At 34.1% G+C, this 7,812-nt stretch overlaps 1 long non-coding RNA gene across 1 annotated transcript; it reads right to left on the bottom strand.

Moving 5' to 3' along the window:
• Nucleotides 1-5,523: 5,523 nt before the first annotated feature.
• LOC120090868 lies at nucleotides 5,524-7,500 on the bottom strand. Its single transcript, XR_005485605.1, has 2 exons — nucleotides 7,283-7,500; nucleotides 5,524-5,821 (listed from the first exon to the last, which is right to left on the bottom strand). It is a non-coding gene; the product is annotated as an uncharacterized LOC120090868 (long non-coding RNA).
• Nucleotides 7,501-7,812: the final 312 nt, after the last annotated feature.

Below are 7,812 nucleotides of genomic sequence, written 5' to 3'. Positions count from 1 at the left end.
TTCTTCTTTCACCTAAATAGTCTCATATTTAGGGAGATGTTTCCCTCATAAATATATTTATGATCTTTCTCTTATTTAGTCAATGTGAAACTTTCGAACACATTATTTTTTTCTAATAATAATCCATTCAAACAAAGCACCAACTATGTTTTTTTCTTAAATAATCTATGAATCGAGCTGATCTTTCTAAGCACCTCCTCCTAGAAGCGCAATGTCAATAAGAAATATATGATCGCACATGGCTACTCCTTTCTGTGGTTGCACCACTTGACTTTGTTTAGCATTTTAATTTGGAATCCAACTGATAAGATTGATTAGAGGTTGTTGAAAATAACAAGGTATTTAAGTGGGTTTTATTGGATTTTTGGTGAATTTAAAAGCCCAATGACATTCTTGTAATTATGAGCAATGACATTCTGATAATTATTCTTTCTTCTCAACTAAGGGCATAATTTCGTGTGACCTTTTGCAAGAGCAAGTTGTAGCTGCTGAAGAGAAAAAATGAGAGAGGCGGCCGACTTGAAGAAAAACCAACCGTAGCCGTCGCTGTTGAGAGCCGCCGTCGCCGTCAGAAAGCGTAAAAACGTAGCGGCCAGTTTTGTATGTGAAGAAGAGAAGCGGCCGGACATGGGTCTGACGTGAGCGAGTGTCCGCAGTGGTTGTATAGGTGATGGACAGAAGATCAGATCGATCTGGGCAGTCCGGTTCCGGGCGAGTGTCGATTAGTTCCAGCTCAGCGCGTGGGTTTGTTGCAGATCTGGTTTTGGTGGTTCGCCGGTCAGAGACGGGTAGCACACTGTTTTGGGCTATTTTGCAGCGGGTTGTTCTCATTTTTCAGAGGCGACATTGTGTGTGGATCTCTTGGTATCGGTGGATCTTAGAATTACAGATTGGTGAATTCGTTGATTATCTGTAATTTGTAAATTCCTTTATTTCTCATTAATAAAATTAATTCAAGCTAGTTCTCAAAGTAGATGTAGACCAAACTGGTCGAACCACTATATATCTTGGTATTCTTTACTGCTTTCGATTTATTTCTGCTAATTGTTTGCATTCTGTTTGGCCATTTAAGTTAGGTTCAGAAACTCTCACAGAGGTGCAACTCGATATGATGCTAATTGTTTTAAGATAATGGATGAGTTCCACACATACACACAAGAGACTCTAAATTCCTTTATTGCTCATTAATAAAATAAAGGCATTCTCAGCAGAGATGTGACCTTTAATGAAACAGAGATGTTATTTCATGTCAAAGAGCAACAGAAACAGCAGACAGTTGATCAGGTTGAGGCAGAGGTTAGAATCGATTCTAAAGCACGGCCATCAGTTAGTTCTGGTGAATCCAGGGATCAATCACCTAGTTCTAATGGTGGACAACCTTAACTGCAGAGGACTTTGATTGATGAGAGAGCTTTTAGTGAACAAAGCTCAAGTAGTAGTGACCTACAGAGCTATCAGATTACACGTGACAGGCCTCAGCGGGTGAGGCATGCTCCTACGAGGTATTATTATGCTGATTTAGTTGCTTATGCTCTTACTTGTGCAGCTGACAGTATTGAAGTAGAACCTCTTACATTTGAGGAGGCTATTGTATCTGATTCGAAGGAACTATGGAAGGATGCTATGGAAGTAGAGTTGTTCTCATTGCAGAAGAATCAGACATGGTCATTGGTTCCAAAGCCTCCTAATCAGAAACTCATTCAGTCAAAGTAGATTTATAAAATCAAGCCAGGTACAAGAGGTGATAGCAAGCCTAGGTATAAGGCTAGACTGGTAGCAAAGGGCTACACTCCAAAAGGAGGGAGTTGACTTTCATGATATTTTCTCTCCGATGGTGAGGCATTCGTCCATTCGATTAATTTTATCTATTGTTGTTCACTTTGATATGTTTGTTGAATAGATGGATGTCACCACAACTTTCCTTCATGGTAAATTGGAGGAAGTGATCTACATGGCTCAACCTAAGGGCTATGAGGTGAAAGGAAAGGAAGACATGGTTTGTCGTCTTCACAGGTCCATCTATGGACTGAAGCAATCGCCGAGACAATGGTATATCAGGTTTGACACCTTTATTCTGAAGCAAGGGTTTAACAGGAGCTCATATGATGTCTGCTTGTACTGGAAACTATCTCAGAAAGGTACATATACTTATCTACTTCTGTATGTAGATGATATGATTCTGGTGTCTAAGGATTATTCTGAAATCTGTGATCTCAAGAAACAATCAAATAGTGAATTTGAGATGAGATTTAGGTGAACTGAAAGGATTCTAGACATGGATGTGAAAAACGATAGGGAGAAAGGTTTTTTAACCATTTCGCAGGAGAGTTATGTGCATAAACTACTTAAGAAGTATAATATGTCTGGTTGTAAGGCAGTTTCGACACCCTTAGTATCTCATTTTAGGCTTTCTTCATCTCAGTGTCCTGTTACTTAACAAGAAAGGTTAGAGATGGCTAATATTCCCTATTATAATGCTGTTGGAAGTATTATGTATTTGATGATTTGTACTAGGCCTGACTTGGGATATGCTATGAGTATGATAAGTAGGTTTATGTCAAATCCTGGGAAGGAGCATTGGAATGCAATTAATGGGTGCTTCGATATTTGAAAAGCAGTGCCAGTGTATCATTGTGTTTTAGTAGGGATTGTGATAAATCAGCACTATTGGAAGGCTTCACAGATGCAAATTATGCTGTAGACCTTGACAAAAGAAGGTCTCTATCAGGTCACATTTTTCGTTTGTTTGGTAATGTGGTCAGTTGGAAGGTTGCTCTACAGTCAGTTGTTGCTTTGTCTACTACCGAGTCAGAGTTATATTTCAGTGGGTGAAGCTGTGAAAGATGCAGTGTGGTTGAAAAGGATAGTTGGTGAGGAATTGTCACAGGAGTTCATTCCTAACGTCCGTTGTGATAGCCAGAGTGCTATTCATCTTGTGAAAATCTATCTCACCACGAAATGTCTAAGCATATCGATGTCAAATTTTATTTTATCAGAGAAGTTGTGGCCCAGAAAGATATTGAACTGGTCAAGGTTCATACAGTTGAGAATTTGTCTGATATGTTAACCAAGGTTCTTCCAGCCCATAGGTTTAAATACCTATTAGATGGGCTGAATATTAAATCTGGATGATAGAAAGTTTGGAGAATCAGGTTTGCACTTAAATATTCTTGTTATAAGGGAGATTTGTTGAAAATAATAAGGTATTTAAGTGGCTTTTATTGGGTTTTTGGTGAATTTAAAAGCCCAATGTCATTCTTCTAATTATGAGCAATGACATTCTGGTAATTATTCTTTCTTCTCAACTAAGGGCATAATTTCGTGTGACCTTTTGCAAGAGCAGGTTGTAGCCGCTGAAGAAAAACAAGAGAGAGGCAGCCGACTTGAAAAAAAACCAGCCGCAACCGTCTGCAATTGAGAGCCGCCACCGCCGTCAGAAAGCATAAAACCACAGCGACCAGTTTTGTGCTCGAAGAAAGGAAGTGGCCGGACGTGGGTATGAATTTGGGCGAGTGTCCGTGGCGGTTGAGTGGGTGACGGGTAGAAGATCGGATCGATCTGGGCGGTCTGGTTCCGGGCGAGTGTCGGTCAGTTCTGGTTCAACGCGTGGGTTTGCTGTAGATCTGGTTTTGGTGGTTCGCCAATCAGAGGCGGGTAGCACACCGTTTTGGGTTGTTTTGCAGCGGGTTGTTCTCATTTTTCAGAGGCGACGTTGTGTGCGAATCTCTCGGTATTAATGGATCTTAGAATTACAAATTGGTGAACTCGTTGATTATCTGTAATTTGTAAATTCCTTTATTGCTCATTAATAAAATTAATTTAAGTTGGTTCTTAAAGTGGATGTAGACCAAACTGGTCGAACCACTATATATCTTGGTGTTCTTTACTGCTTTCGATTTATTTCTGCTGATTGTTTACGTTCTGTTTGACCATCTAAGTTAGGTTCAGAAACTCTCACAAAGGTACAACTCGATATGATGCTAATTGCTTTAAGATAATGGATGAGTTCCACACAGACACAAGGGACTCACACTACGATGATATCCTTGCGTATAAACTCAAGTCCTTTCTCATTAATTTCTAGTTAATATATGTGACTTTGGTCTTATTGCCCAAAAAGTATTCTAATTTGTTTTTTTAAAAAATTCAACAATATAAAAAAAAATTAATAAACTCTAATCTAACCTTGACAACAACACAAAACCACATAAAATCATTGTTTGGCAGAGAACGTGTAAGAAATTAGATCATTGGCAGTTGCTAATTCTAAATTGGATCATTGAAGGCCTAGCTAGGTATGTTAAAAACAGTAAAACATTTTTCATTTTCCGATTCACTCTCTCTCCCTATATATAAATAATGAACAAGTCTCAAATAAGATTTTAATTTATTAAAATGTCTTGAATTTTCTATCTAGAACTCCAAACGATCAAATATGGGAGTCTCGATCGAGTTTAGAGAAGTATGCTATATATAAATTCTCTAATCCTAGAAGTGCCTCTATAATCTGTATTATATTCAGATTTAATTTTCTCTCTAACAAAATCTGATCACTCTCTTAGCTTGTGGACGTAGCCAATACATTGTTAGAAAACCACGTAAATCTCTATGTTGATTTCTCTTCCATGTACATTTTCTTACTTTTTTTGGTTGTCAATTTAATAACATAACTTATATAGCTCCAATTGAATTGACTGAAAAATTATGAAAACTACATCGTTTCTTGGCAACTTGAAGGCTTTAGCTATAACATTTGTTGGGAATGCGTCAAAGTCTGACATTGGTTAAATAAGGGGATGACCGTTGGTTTATAGGAGAGGGCAACTACCTCCAATGGTATGAGGCCATTTAGCTTGGTGAAACCAAAAGCAAAACCATGACAATTTTGCTAAAAGTGGATAATATCATATCATCATGGAGATATCTGGAGGTCCATTGTCCCTACAAAATTGGTATCAAAGTAGGCCGCGTCATAACTATGCCAGTAAAAATCCCTAGGTGTCAAACAAGATGTAATCATTGGCAAAGTATCCATCTGTGGTTGAGTCTTTAGACAGGGCAGTGTGCTCAAGTGTAATTCGATTGGATGATTACTAAATGGTTGACTTAGCGATGCACTCAAGTGTGTAATTTAGAGATTAGATGACTATTTGATGAAAGGCTCGGTGGTCCTTTGTTCGAGGAGACGATTGTTGGGAATGCGATCAAAGTCCCACATCGGTGTTAAATAATGAATGATATTTAGTTTATAAGGAAGAACAACTATCTCCAATAATTTGAGACCTTTTAAAGTGAAACTTAAAAATAAAACTATGAGAATTATGTCCAAAGTAGGCTGAAAATGCTTTTATTGAAATTCGTTAGGGTTATTTTGAATAATATATTGATGGTTTCTCCCTCGCAAGCCTTTGTCTACAAGATCAAGATACTTCTATTGTTCTTAATATTTATGCTTTCTTTGTAAACTTAGATGGTCTTTTTTATGTTTTTCACATGTCTTATATAAAAAAAACACACATCAGATGTTTCATGCAAAATTCAAATTGACGTATCTAAAAAAAAAAATTACTTAAAAGGGACACGACTAAATCAAAATTTGTTAATTAATACAAATATGTAAAAGGAAACACTCTAGAATTGATATATTTCTTTTTCTCTTTACAATCAAAGATTGAAAAAACAGCTATATTTATTTCATGATAATCAAATTGATAAGGGAATAAATTGAATATAAAATTTTAAAATCAATAGTTCCCATTGCGAGGAGCAGCAGTATTTTCTGGATCAAATAGAGGAGGAAGAAATTTCTTTTTCTTCATACCTACACATAGTAAATTGAAGAAACTAAGAAGAGAGCCAACGTAAAAGGAGAGAAAGAAAAGAATTAATAAATGAAATCAATATTAACCCATCTAGGGGCATATATTACAAATGTTTGGACATATACAAGCAACAAAATTACTAGCTATTAGAATAATATAATTTAGAATTTCATCTTAAAATAACAAATTATCCAATTGACGATAAGATGATAACTTACCTATCTTTTCTATATGGGATTCTGAACATAATCATAGTTAGCGTATTAATATGTGCTCCTTTATTTATTTCTCTCTATATATAATTTTGAATATGATAATACTATTTAATTTAGACGAATTTGATAATAATATTTTGCATTTATTTGTGTTTGTGTTTGTGTTTATATATATATATATATATTAGGAATAAGTGAATTTGGTTGTCTTCTGTGCTTCTTAGGCATGTTTGAAGTAATTTTGAAAGTGTTAAAATTACTTTAATCATTTTGATATATGTTTTTAGTTAGTCATTCAAAATAAAGTATAAAATTAAATAGTAAATTAATTTTGAGTGATTAAAGACATGTTCAAGATGAATTTTGAATAAGATAAAAATTATTTAACAATTTAAAAAATCACTCCTAAAGTGCATTAGGGTGTGTTTGGGAGTGATAGTTGGAGTAGTGATTTTAGAAAAAGAGATTTAGGTACAATTAAATTTTTTAAAATTGATTTTTCGACAATCAAATTTATATTTAGTTCCAAACTTTTTTAACTGATTTTCAAATATTTAAAAGTGATTTTGAATTATTATGTTTGGTTCTAAAAGTCAATTTAGAGTTACCCAATTCCTCAAAATTGTATTTCTATTTGAAAAATTATTATTTAACTAAACAATTGTGGTAAATATCTATTTTTATTTATTTTATTTTTAAATTCTTATATGTATGGTTGATATTTTGAGTAAGATGAATGCTTATAATATATATCAAAAGAAAATTCAAAAAATATATAATTATTTGTTTTATTAACAATTTACCTGTCATCTTTGGTTCCATAATTTAAAATAAAAAAAAAAATCATAAATAGTTAATCAACAATATTTTAATAAAACTGAATTAGATAGCCATTTTGGGACTAATTCTCGATCAATCATTTAACAAAAATCACCTATCAACGAATTCCTCTAAAATCAAATTGAAATGATTTTAAATTTTTCTAAAATCAATTTTAACTCATGCCAAACACCATCATTTTAAGAAAATGTGATTTTTAGCAAAAGAAATAGTTCTTTTGACCATCTCAAAATTACTCTTGAACATACATTGACTCTCTGGGTTACATGATTGTAGCCACTTCAATTTTTTTCAGTGAGAGAAAAGACGATATTTTTGTTCCCAAGTATGTAAGAAACTTATTACATGAATAGATAAATGACAGAAGTAATATTTAATGACAGTTTTGGAGAAAATTGGACGTACCATCGATGTCGGGTGTGGAACTCGATCTCTTTGCATTTACTTTGGAAGGAAAGATGAGTCTAACAATCGACAATAGTTTCTTCCAAACAATAGAAACCATCTTTGAATCAATATTTTTCTTCTATTTGGTAGACAAAGAGATGAAATGTATATTATGGTATAGATTGTTGTAATAGAAGTGTGCATTTCTTTGAGCTCTCTTAAAGCCTCATTTCTACATGGATGGCAAGTTGCGTAAAGCCAATTTGAAATAATTAATAAATAATAATAATAATAAAATTAAGGTCAAGTTGAAAGTGTAGGGCTTGTGGTCTAATTAATAATGGCCTCGTGATCTATTGACTTTTTCTCCATGCAAGACTTTCAGATTCTTTCAAGAGATAATAATAAATAATAATAATAATAATAATAATAAAATGTCTTAGTTGTATTGTTTTCTATGGCGCATTATATATTAGATTATACGAGGTTTCATTATCTAAAAATTAACTGATCATAAGAGAACTAGTTATGTGTCTAAGACAAATATA

The sequence above is a fragment of the Benincasa hispida genome, chromosome 1, assembly GCF_009727055.1.
Source record: "Benincasa hispida cultivar B227 chromosome 1, ASM972705v1, whole genome shotgun sequence".
Taxonomy (NCBI): domain Eukaryota; kingdom Viridiplantae; phylum Streptophyta; class Magnoliopsida; order Cucurbitales; family Cucurbitaceae; genus Benincasa; species Benincasa hispida.
Note: the sequence above shows the minus strand (reverse complement) of the source record. Positions and strands in the feature narration are given on the sequence as shown.